Source organism: Periplaneta americana, chromosome 8, assembly GCF_040183065.1.
Source record: "Periplaneta americana isolate PAMFEO1 chromosome 8, P.americana_PAMFEO1_priV1, whole genome shotgun sequence".
Classification (NCBI taxonomy): domain Eukaryota; kingdom Metazoa; phylum Arthropoda; class Insecta; order Blattodea; family Blattidae; genus Periplaneta; species Periplaneta americana.
Genome location: NC_091124.1, coordinates 133,345,224 through 133,357,299, shown reverse-complemented (window position 1 = coordinate 133,357,299; position 12,076 = coordinate 133,345,224). Strand labels below are relative to the sequence as shown.

At 36.8% G+C, this 12,076-nt stretch overlaps 1 protein-coding gene across 1 annotated transcript in view; it reads left to right on the top strand.

Moving 5' to 3' along the window:
* Positions 1 to 229: 229 nt before the first annotated feature.
* Positions 230 to 12,076, top strand: part of LOC138705062 (cell growth regulator with RING finger domain protein 1-like) — a 417,737-nt gene continuing 405,890 nt past the window's right edge. Inside the window, exon 1 of the mRNA XM_069833654.1 lies at positions 230 to 360. The gene's annotated coding sequence lies outside the window, so the exon portion shown is untranslated. The remainder of the gene's footprint in view (positions 361 to 12,076) is intronic.

The window sequence follows — 12,076 nt, the reverse complement described above, 5'->3', positions numbered from 1 at the left end:
GTCACTGCTTCTCCACACTTACCAGGAATTATGCTGTAGGTCTTGAAGTAGGGTCTTATATTCGATAAGCAGATTTCCTTATCAAGGAAAGTAAAGTTATCTATGTTCTGTACGACTTTACGGCGTTCATTTGGTTACACACAACGTTAAGTTTCATTATCACTATCAATATTTCGAGACACAGAAATCCAAGGACATTACATGATAACAACTTCAACTAATCACAGCATAAAACTTAGTTTAAACTCATATGTGAAGAATAGAATATTGCCTAGCCTCTTTTTCAAATAAAGGTTGCAACAGAGCTTGATTTCTTGTAAGTGTCGTGTGCCGATACGCTTCACGGCTCCAACCTGTAGAGTGAGTACCTCTTCTCAATGGTTAAAAAAATCAGTGAACTTACTGTAAGTTAAGTCGTGAGTGAAAGAAACATCGTGTTATGACGTGGCTGACGAGAAAGACAGGCTACGGCGCGACGTCACATTCTTAGTCATAACATGGCCAACATTGAAAAAGTTGATACACAAATGCACGTTTAACATGACTTTAATATAGTAATTTCTTTGTTTTTTAGAACTTTGAATATGTATTTATATTAGGCGATTGTCAAGGTGGCCATGACTAGACCATGATAACCACGTGATTCTTATTCGTGCCGTAGCCTGTCTTTCTCGTTAGCCACGGTGTTATGAGTCATGACGTAACAATGTTCCTCGCATTTCACCAAGCAAACCCAATTACAAAAATGAGTCATTAGTAAAATTCCTAGCACGTTAGATATGCCACTCTTACCTTTAATATAATATGACATTACTGATTTAGTTTCAAAATAATAAGATTAATCGCGTTTATATGACCTATAAGTTAATGTATCTGTAAGCACAGAAGCATACAGAAACAAGAAGTAGTTATAGGCCGCGTGTAGATTATTTTGTACCTGATCGGCAAAATTACTAGTGGAGGGGATCTTGCGATAGTTACGCATTTGGTCCCAGCTTCAATTCGGATGAATATGGTTACCTTACGTATAATAGCTTGGTAGCTCATAATATTGTTTCTGCCGGTATGATTTTTTTTGTCAAAGATGGATTCAGATGATATGCTTGGTTTGACTGCGGTGTTACTAAATTAATTCAGAGATAACTAGAAGGCAGTGGGTGAAAAAGTAGTTACCAGAAATTGTCCCACACAAAATTAATGAGGGAACTGGATGCCGACGATTTTTCAAATTATCTTCGAAAGAATGAAGACACATAATATGTACAAATAGATAAATTTATTATCTCTGGTATCTGATGATTTGCTGAAAAAAGCATACATATATGAGAAGTGCCATTTCCCCGCACGAAATATTAACGGCACCTTATGATTCTTAGGTAGAGGAAGGAAATACAACGATCTGAAATACTTAGCGACTATTTCGCAACTATCTTTAAGTTTTATAATATCGGAAACGTGTCTTGTAATGTACAGTTTTCAAAAGAAAAAATGGCCGCTCTCTAGAAGCAAAGTTCCCTTCGAGTTACTTCGCTACAATTCGGAGACAGGCGATGTTACATGTTGTTGGACTACGTTGCCTGATATTTACAGTTATAATTAAAGTATTCTGTGTGTTACTTGATGGCGTAATGGTTAGTGTAACTTTTAATTCAAACAATTTTGTAACTTTTATTGTCACAACAATAATCACTTTCTATAATTTAATTTAAACACTCCCGTCAACAATGGGATTTCCATTCCACACAGCAACACAGTATTCGTTATTGCACTCCACAGACGACAATGACAATTGGCTTGGATTATTGAGAACAACAAAATCTCAACTAATGTTCACAAAGCACTATTTACAGCACAAAACTGTCAGTTCACAGTTCGTTTGCCTTGGCTAGTTCTTCTAGCTCAGGCACTCAAGTTCACAGAATGTCGAACCCAGGACTTGTAAGAGTCAGTCCACTGAACTTCGAACTCAGGTCCCCCAACTGCGGTCCACTGCGAACCAAAGGCTCCGGATACGCCACACTGGCCAGGACGCTCCCACAGTTGCGGACACACTCAAGTCGAACTCCGGTTTCGAAGCTGGCTTCACTGCTACACAGGACTGACTGGCTTGCTGACCAAAAACTAACTGAACTGGCTGGTTCCATCTTCGCGTCTCCTATTTATCACTAAACCAAAATTTCGAGAAATTACGATTTCGAGTGTCTTCCCCCGGTTTCTGCACGATTCTGTTCGGGAGGTTTCGTCTCCCCCCTTCACCTCGCACAGCGAAGCAGCCACAGCTTTGCGTCCCCCTTTGCCTCGCGCCGCAGTGTACCTCCCCTTGCCCTCTCGGCATGCAGACGTTTCCCTTACGTCCGACCCTTCCAGTTTGCGTGGCTGGGGCCTCGAACCTTCCACGCGCGCCCCGCCCTCTGTGGGACGCGTGATCGAATCTCGACGTGGCTGTCACAGTAGCGTTCCGGCCTGCTGTTCGTGAGGTCCTGCGTTCGAATACAATCTTGTGCTTTTTGTTCTTTTTTGTTTTGTTTTTAAGCGAGAGAGCCAAAATATACATAATTGCTCCTTTCTCTCTTATGATTATATTTTAGTAATTAACATCAGGTTCATGAATCTATTATGCTATAACTTTATCACTACCGTATTTGCTCACGTACTTTATGCCACCGCGTATTTTACGCACCCTAATTTTTAAAGGATTATTATGAACTTTAATTTTGCTCCATTTATTTTCCACACACATTTTTTTTTTTTTTTTTTCCCCCATTGTAGTATGAATTTTCCTTCCCTAAATTCCATTGCCAATACTTGCATTCCACGGCATTGTTCATTCACCAATACCCAACTCAACTACCTGCTTCACAAAGAAACGTTAAATAACGTTACTTCAACATTGATGCTTGTTCTTGTAAATTATCCCTACATGCAGTCAGTGACTGTGACAAGTTTTACTGTTTAATAGGTATGGTGCAGTTGTCACCGTAACATGAAGAATCCAGGCCTATAAATTCGTACAATGTACCGGTACTCAATTGAGAATGCTACGTCTGTTATGTACTTTGCCTTCAGTAGATGATTGCCCTATACCCATTTAATTATTATTTTTAATTAAAGATTACCAGTACTATTATGTGACAAAAGTACCGTATTCTTAATTACTATATACTTGAATAAAACTCAGATCAAGAAGCCTAATTTTTAAAATTCGCATATTTTACGCACCCCAATTTTTCAAAGAGCCAAAATAGATTTAAAAATGCGCAAATTACGTGAGTAAATACGGTATTTATCATGACATTATGGCTGCAAATGGAAAGAAAAAAAATGGTATTCTCAACAAAAATATCTTTCGTGGCATAAACAAAACAAACTTATTGGAGTCTGCCTTAGAACATTCAAACAATTGAGTCGTATAGATGCAAACTCCGACATTTCCATCTTTATTAATTTTTCAGGAAATGGTTTACTAACAAACTATGTTACATAAAATGTCTAAACTCTACTAACCGTTTAAAGACAGAACTAACACCATAAATTATTCCTTTAAATGGTAAGAAATGTTGGTTGTTTCCTATAAATATGACAAGATAACATGGAAATGTCTTAGTTTGCTTCTTAATGACTATCTTAATTTTTTGTATTGTCCATTATAGCATTATTTTACAGCTGCTACTAACAAAACTGCATGACTCTGACAATTTATTTATAATATGTATGTATGTATGTATATATATATATATATATATATATATATATATATATATATATATACATACCATACAAATTTAATGAAAAACAAAAGTAAACAATTAATTCAGTGGTGGATCTGGTACCAAGACGACTTCAGAATTGCCACTAATTTTTATACTTTTTCCTTTGCAAAAAAAAAAAAAAAGTTTTAAACTTATTTGAAAGTATCCACAGTTAGTTTATATTTTATATACAGTATTATAAACATTTTTATTTAGAAAAAAAGACACTTAGAAGTGATACTGCATATGGTTCAAATCCTCAATAACTCCGCTTCATTCTGTGCTTCACAGAGGCATTCTTCTTCCACTAGTAATGACTTACCGTGTGCTGCATTATCAACCGTTCGCCTTTAGAGCTCAAGGTCACTTTGTTCCTTCTATTCATCTCTGAAATGATGCTTTAGTAATGAATTTAGCATTGTGTTTGCCTGCAAATACTTAAAGTGAACGTAGTACGAGTGTTCTTAAACAGGCTGAAACATTTTTACGAAATTCTATGACCAATGAATGACTATCGTGTTTATCCTTCTTGGCCATTGAGAAGACACTACTGTCCGAGATGTCAAAGGATCCTCAGTTCAAAGGTAGAATTATTGATGTTTTTGCAGAGAACAACTCCCATCATTTTGAGTACCTCGAACCTGGAACATTTACCTTCTCTCTATTCCTCTGCACAGAACATCTTTCTACTCATCATCTTTCAGCATATCGATTCCACGCCTCGCCTCTGAAATTCTCTCCCTGACCATGTCAGAGACTGTCAGACAATAAGGTACATGTGCCAAATGCGGCCCACTTAACGTATCAAGATTTGTTGTACGTTTACTGAAGGAGATAAAATTCTAAAAATTGTACTAAAACATACTTCAAGGTGAGCAGTAAAGAAAACGTGGTCTTAGATTTAGAGTTATTGAAAAACTTTTCTATAATAGTGCAATATTTAAAATGTGAGTAATGGGCCTTATTTAGCACACTCGTTCCAAATAAGGCCCACTATCAGTCCCAAATAAGGCCCATGTGTAAATAAATAGTCATTACGAAAGCAAATAAAAATCAATTAAAATACAATAATTGTATTTAAACCAAATTAACTACAATAATAATATTCAAAGTTAAGTAGAGGAAAACACATTCTGGACAAAGCAAATGGATATTTTGTCCTTAGTCCAGAGATCACACTCTGAGTAAAAAAAAAACTCTTCTTAGTCTAAGATCACATTCTGGACAACGAAAACTGAGTATTTTCACCATATTTTCACTGTTGTCTGAAGATTACACTCTTGGCAGAGAGAACAGGTATGTTATCCTTAGTCTAAGATGACATTCTGGGAAGATCACACTGTGGACAAAGAAAACTGAGTCCACACCTGTGGAGTAACGGTCAGCGCATCTGGCTGCGAAACCAGGTGGCCCGGGTTCGAATCCCGGTCGGGGCAAGTTACCTGGTTGAGGTTTTTTCCGGGGTTTTCCCTCAACCCAATGCGAGCAAATACTGGGTAACTTTCGGTGCTGGACCCCGGACTCATTTCACCGGCATGATCACCTTCATATCATTCAGATGCTAAATAACCTAGATGTTGATACAGCGTCGTAAAATAACCCAATAAAAAAAAAAAAAAAGAAAACTGAATATTTTTTCTTAGCCGTAACTCCAATGCATTCTTCATGAACATAATTTGAACACTTTACACACAATCTCATGTCAGCAATACGATCTTTTCTGCATAAATAGCAGAACCAACTTCCTTTTCTCACTCTTTTAGTTTGAATGCCACTCGGTCCAGCTTCAAGAAGATCTTTCACGGAAGGCACAGGACATATTTTCCTCTTCTGAGTTGTCTTCACGCTCAAACCTTTAGGAGTAGTGGCACTATTCTTATCGCTTTCGCGGTCCTCTGTAGGCCTATGTCCTTTTGCAGTTTTAACTGATTTAGTCTTCTTTGCCTTGAAACAAATCCTAATTTCCTCAACTGCTTGGTAATTAAGGGCTTTTCATCGCTGGTTTGTATGGTTTTTCTTCATTTCACGGTACGAAGAATGTCTTGAAATGAAGTTTTTAATTGTTCTTCATTATCACTAGAGATATGGGAAAAGTTACTGGATTCGTCATGAAGAGAGAAGATGTCACTTGTGAAGCTTGAGTCCCCTGAATCTCTTTGTTTCGAAACTCTTTTCTGGGTTAATACTTCAACCTGATTTGGCTGATGTAGGAGCAATTGGGATCCAGATTATGATTGTAATGGGGCTTCTTCAGCCTTTTCTCTCCTGGTGAGTTCCGAAGGACCGAAGGCACTCTCAGGGATAACACTAGGGTCGAACGGATAAATTCCAGTAGCGCTAAACCCACTTGATACATTAGAAGGAGTAGCAGTTCTTGGCCATACCTTACTAAATATTTCCCAAATATCCGTTTGTTTACTGTACGACTTTCAGCACCTTCTTGCGTTGGCCAGTAAAGCAAGACTTCATCATCCCAGAATGCTTTGTAAGGTCCAAGCACGGACTTATCGAATGGCTGCAACTCATGTGTGGTATTGCTAGGTAAGCAGAACAACGTAATGACTCATGAGTCTTCAAACCTTCTATGTCTCAAGTCATTTCGAGTCAAAATAACGCAAGTTTAAGCTCTCTAAATAAATTAAACTTTTGTGTTTAGGTATTACGTATCGAAAGAAATAAAATATTATATTTATCAAATAAACGCAATTATTATGCTAAAACAATTAATTAAATTACGAATTTAGAATAATTATCGTAACTTTGATAATTGTCTTCACAATTTTCTGATAAATAAATTACTGTATGTACAGAACGTCTTTATGAGGCTCAAAATAAGAAAAACCTTGAAAATAATTCATGTTCCAAATAAGGCCCATGGGCCTTGTTTAGCTCATCTATAGAGGGCCTTATTTGGAGCTCCCTGTAAATCCACACTTTCATTCATAGCTTTACTAAGGGATAAATAAATACACGTTAAGTGGAAAATATCAATGCACTATCTTATTCTACTAATCATATGCTTTGAAATGACATATACCATGTTCATTTATGTTAAGTTACCAAAATATGCAGAAGGTTCATTAAAATACCTCGAAATAATAGCGACAACAGCTTCAGACGTCGTTCACTGTTTAACTGAAGCAAACATGGCGAAATCGTTCACTTAAACTGTTATAGTTTCTGGTCTAGCCATTAGAAGCCAGAAACCGTCAGAAACATTAAGAAACTAGTGGAAATTGTAATGTTATCTTAATTAAATGACAGATGGGCCTTATTTAGAACCGGGCTTTATTTGGCTCATGTACCTTATTACAATTCAAATTTAAATTAAAGAATCACATTCTAGTCCATGGAATTGCTTGTTAAACACCTGTCAGGTTGCACAACTTTGGTTTAACCCTTAACATATAATAAATATTGTAACTGTGCAATTATCAGTTTTATCCATAATCTGTAATGTAGTTGTTATTATTATTATTATCATTATTATTATTATTATTATTATTATTATTATTATTATTATTATTATATCACTATAATCATTGCTGTTACTGTTATTTTTTGTATTAGCTTAATAAGTGCTCTATAGTGTTCTTTGACCCTGTTGACCCTCTGATGTTGTTTAGTCAACTGTCCGAAGACAGGTCTGAACCTCACAACTGATACCAACAAAGCACCACTTATGAAGCAACTAGGCCAGAAGATAATAGGGTAGGGTTGATCCTCTATAGGGCTTTAATTTAATTTGTATTACTTTGTCACTTACTTACTTACTTACAAATGGCTTTTAAGGAACCCGAAGGTTCATTGCCGCCCTCACATAAGCCCGCCAGTGGTCCCTATCCTGTGCAAGATTAATCCAGTCTCTATCATCATAACCCACCTCCCTCAAATCCATTTTAATATTATCCTCCCATCTACGTCTCGGCCTCCATAAAGGTCTTTTTCTCTCCGGTCTCCCAACTAACACTCTATATGCATTTCTGGATTCGCCCATATGTGCTACATGCCCTGCCCATCTCAAACGTCTGGATTTAATGTTCCTAATTATGTCAGGTGAAGAATACAATGTGTGCAGTTCTGTGTTGTGTAACTTTCTCCATTCTCCTGTAACTTCATCCCTCTTAGCCCCAAATACTTTCCTAAGCACCTTATTCTCAAACACCCTTAACCTATGTTCCTCTCTCAGAGTGAGAGTCCAAGTTTCACAACCATACAGAAGAACTGGTAATATAACTGCTTTATAAATTCTAACTTTCAGATTTTTGGACAGCAGACTGGATGATAAGAGCTTCTCAACCGAATAATAACAGGCATTTCCCATATTTATTCTGCGTTTAATTTCCTCCCGAGTGTCATTTATATTTGTTACTGTTGCTCCAAGATATTTGAATTTTTCCACCTCTTCGAAGGATAAATCTCCAATTTTTATATTTCCATTTCGTACAATATTCTGGTCACGAGACATAATCATATACTTTGTCTTTTCGGGATTTACTTCCAAACCGATCGCTTTACTTGCTTCAAATAAAATTTCCGTGTTTTCCCTAATCGTTTGTGTATTTTCTCCTAACATATTCACGTCATCCGCATAGACAAGAAGCTGATGTAACCCGTTCAATTCCAAACCCTCTCTCTTATCCTGAACATTCCTAATGGCATATTCTAGAGCGAAGTTAAAAAGTAAAGGTGATAGTGCATCTCCCTGCTTTAGCCCGCAGTGAATTGGAAAAGCATCAGACAGAAACTGACCTATATGGCCTCTGCTGTATGTTTCACTGAGACACATTTTAATTAATCGAACTAGTTTCTTGGGAATACCAAATTCAATAAGAATATCATATAATACTTCCCTCTTAACCGAGTCATATGCCTTTTTGAAATCTATGAATAACTGATGCACTGTACTCTTATACTCCCATTTTTTCTCCATTATCTGTCGAATACAAAAAATCTGATCAATAGTCGATCTATTACGCTGAAAACCGCACTGATGATCCCCAATAATTTCATCTACGTACGGAGTTAATCTCCTCAAAAGAATATTGGACAAAATTTTGTACGACGTCAACAAAAGTGATATTCCTCGAAAGTTACCACAGTTGGTTTTGTCCCCCTTTTAAAAATAGGTACAATTATGGACTCCTTCCATTGTTCTGGTACAATTTCCTTTTCCCAAATAGCAAGTACAAGTTTATAAATTTCGCTATATAATGCACTCCCACCCTCTTGTATTAATTCTGCTGGAATTTGATCGATACCTGGAGACTTGTACTTTTTCAGATTTTCTATCGCAATTTCGACTTCTGAAAGTGTGGGTTCGGGTATAAATGGCTCAGCAGTTTGTATTTCAATTTCGTCCCGATCATTTCTATTTGGCCTATATACATTTAGTAGTTGCGCAAAATAGTTTTTCCATCTGTTTAGGATTGATGGAGAGTCTGCAAGCAAGTCACCATTCTCATCCTTGATCACGTTTACCCTTGGCTGATATCCGTTCTTAAATTCCTTTATACCCTTATATAAATCTCGAATGTTTTTATTCTTATTATTTGTTTCTACCTCATTCAGTTTTTCCTTCAAGTAACCTCTCTTTTTATTCCTAAGTGTACGACTTGCTTCCCGTCTTTCATTGAAATAATTATCTCTCTACTCCTCAACTGGATCCTGTAAGAATTTCAATTTTGCCTGTTTCCTTCTTTCTACTACCATGCAACAATCTTCATCAAACCACGGTTTCTTTTTCTTAGTTTCATAATAACCTATGCTCTGCTCAGCTGCAATTTTGATACTATCTCTGATATTTTCCCACACACTATTAACATCTAATTCTTTCTCAACTTCGTCGGAACTTTCTAAAGTGGCAAACCTATTCGAAATTTCGACCTGATAATGGTTTAGCTTCCTCGTCCTTTAATTTCAAAATATTGAATTTAGTAATATTAACTTGTTGCTCTACTTGCATGGCTACTGATAATATTTCTCTTAATTCTCCAATCACCAAATAATGGTCAGAATTACAGTCTGCACCCCTGAAAGTTCGAATATCTACTATACTAGTATGTCTCCGTTTATCTATCAAGATGTGATCTATTTGGTTGTGTGTTAATCCATCTGGAGAAGTCCAAGTATATTTATGTATATATCCTTATGGGGGAATGTTGACTAATCTAACTCCATTGTCACTACTAATTGCGTGTAGGCTCTCTTTTCCAATAGTTGGTCTAAAAATATCCTCCCGTCCTACTTTAGCGTTGAAATCCCCCAATAAAATTTTCATGTGATATCTAGGGAACCGATCAAAAGTATGTTCCAATTCCTCATAGAAGCTATCCTTTATATGGTCGTCTTTCTCCTCTGTAGGGGGTGAACATTTATAACTATGATGTCGCACCATCTACCCTTAAGTACTAAATATGACAACCTGTCACTGATAAATTCTACCTTTTTTACTGCTGATTTTATTCTTTTATGAACAAAGAATCCTGTTCCTAATTGGTGATTATTGTTTCCTTCCCCATAATACAACAAGTAATCTCCTATTTGTGATATGTCATTCCCATCTAACCTAACCTCCTGTACTCCCACGAAGTCTATTCTATATCTACCTAGTTCTTTTGCTACTAATGTTACCCCTCCTGTTCTATAAAGACTAGTTACGTTCCAAGTGCCAAATCTCAAAACCTTATTCCTTTGCTGTGGTCGTGCCAGAGAATCAGTCCTATTCCGATGCTTATTGTAGGGATTCGTAACAAGCTGTTTTTTACGGTGATGGGTTGTTAGCCCTTCGCCCAACCCCCAAGCTGGATGACCACTCCTTATTGGCTGTCCACGACTGCTTATTCAATATATTCGCAGCTACCCTCCATTACTTTGTCACTGTTTGTACTTATTGTATTTCCATGTGCTATGTGGTAGAATGGAAGAGAAGTCCTTTATGGCCTTAATCCTGTCAGATTCAATAAATGAATGAATGAATGAATGAATAAATAAATAAATAAATAGATAGATAGGTAAATAGATAAACAGACAAACAGACAGACAGACAAATTAATTAATTAATTAATTAATACTGTAATATTAAAAAAATATAATTATGGTTTAATTAACAACACTCGCAACTACAGAGGTTATATCAGTGTCACCGGTGTGCTGGAATTTTGTCCTGCAGGAGTTCTTTTACATACTAGTAAATCTACTGACATGAGCCTGTCGCTTTTAAACACACTCAAATGCCATCGACCTGGGCTAGGATCGAACACATAATCTCAAGCACAAAAGGCAGCTCTATACCGACTATGCTACTCAGGCTGACTGTAATATTTAAATGATAGGAGCATATATGACCATACACATCGCGTTTCATAAAGATTTGAAGGGTTAAAAAACTTTATTGTGCGAAACTATTGAATTTACGTTAATGAAACCAGTCCAGAACGAACACTTATAAATGTTCAATGTGTGTACCATGGCTGACATGGCACACATCCATACAATAGTCTAGTTCTTGTCACACTCACATCAACATGGACCAGTCGATAGGTCAACAGCTGAGATGATACACTGCCTTAGGTCTCCAATATTATGCGGCATTGGTGGAATGAATACCTTGTCTTTGATTTAACTGCACAAAAAGAAATCACACGGTGTCACGTCCAGTGATCATGGAGCCCATACTGTTGTTTTTGATATGTCCAGTTCTCTAGCTACAATTTCTGTTGATTTCTGTGTGCTGCATACCAAACATGTCCACACATGATCCCTGTCTTCCTCTGAGGTTAAAGCGACCAGGTGATTTTCCTTTTTTTTTTCAATTATTTACAAACTGAATTTTCGCGAGGTGGGTTCTTTTCGAATTTTATACAAAATGCACGTAGAACAGTAATCATTGATTTAGTAGTGTGAAATTCAAAAATGCAGAATGATTTCTCCACCCAAGTAGCAATCATTACACAACAATAAGGAATACAAGCTGTAGGTGAACAAACCAAAACGACCTAGCAGCAGGAATATGAACTCTGGGCTTAACAAAATGTACACATACACAAACGGTTTGAGTTCCTTGTTTGTTCTGGACTGGTTTCATTAACGTAAGTTCAATAGTTTACTTGCAATAAAATTTTGTAACCTCTCAAATCTTTGTGAAACATGGTGTATTACAGTAGAACTCCAATTGGGGAGTTGAATCGAATAGGAGCGTAACTCATGTTTTGCCCTTTTTCCGTTCAATGGATTTTTGAATTCGCCATTGTGCAGTTGGTCTTCCTGAGAAGTTTCGTTTCGATACCTCGATTACAGCAGGCTCAGCAGCTGATTGTATATAGTAG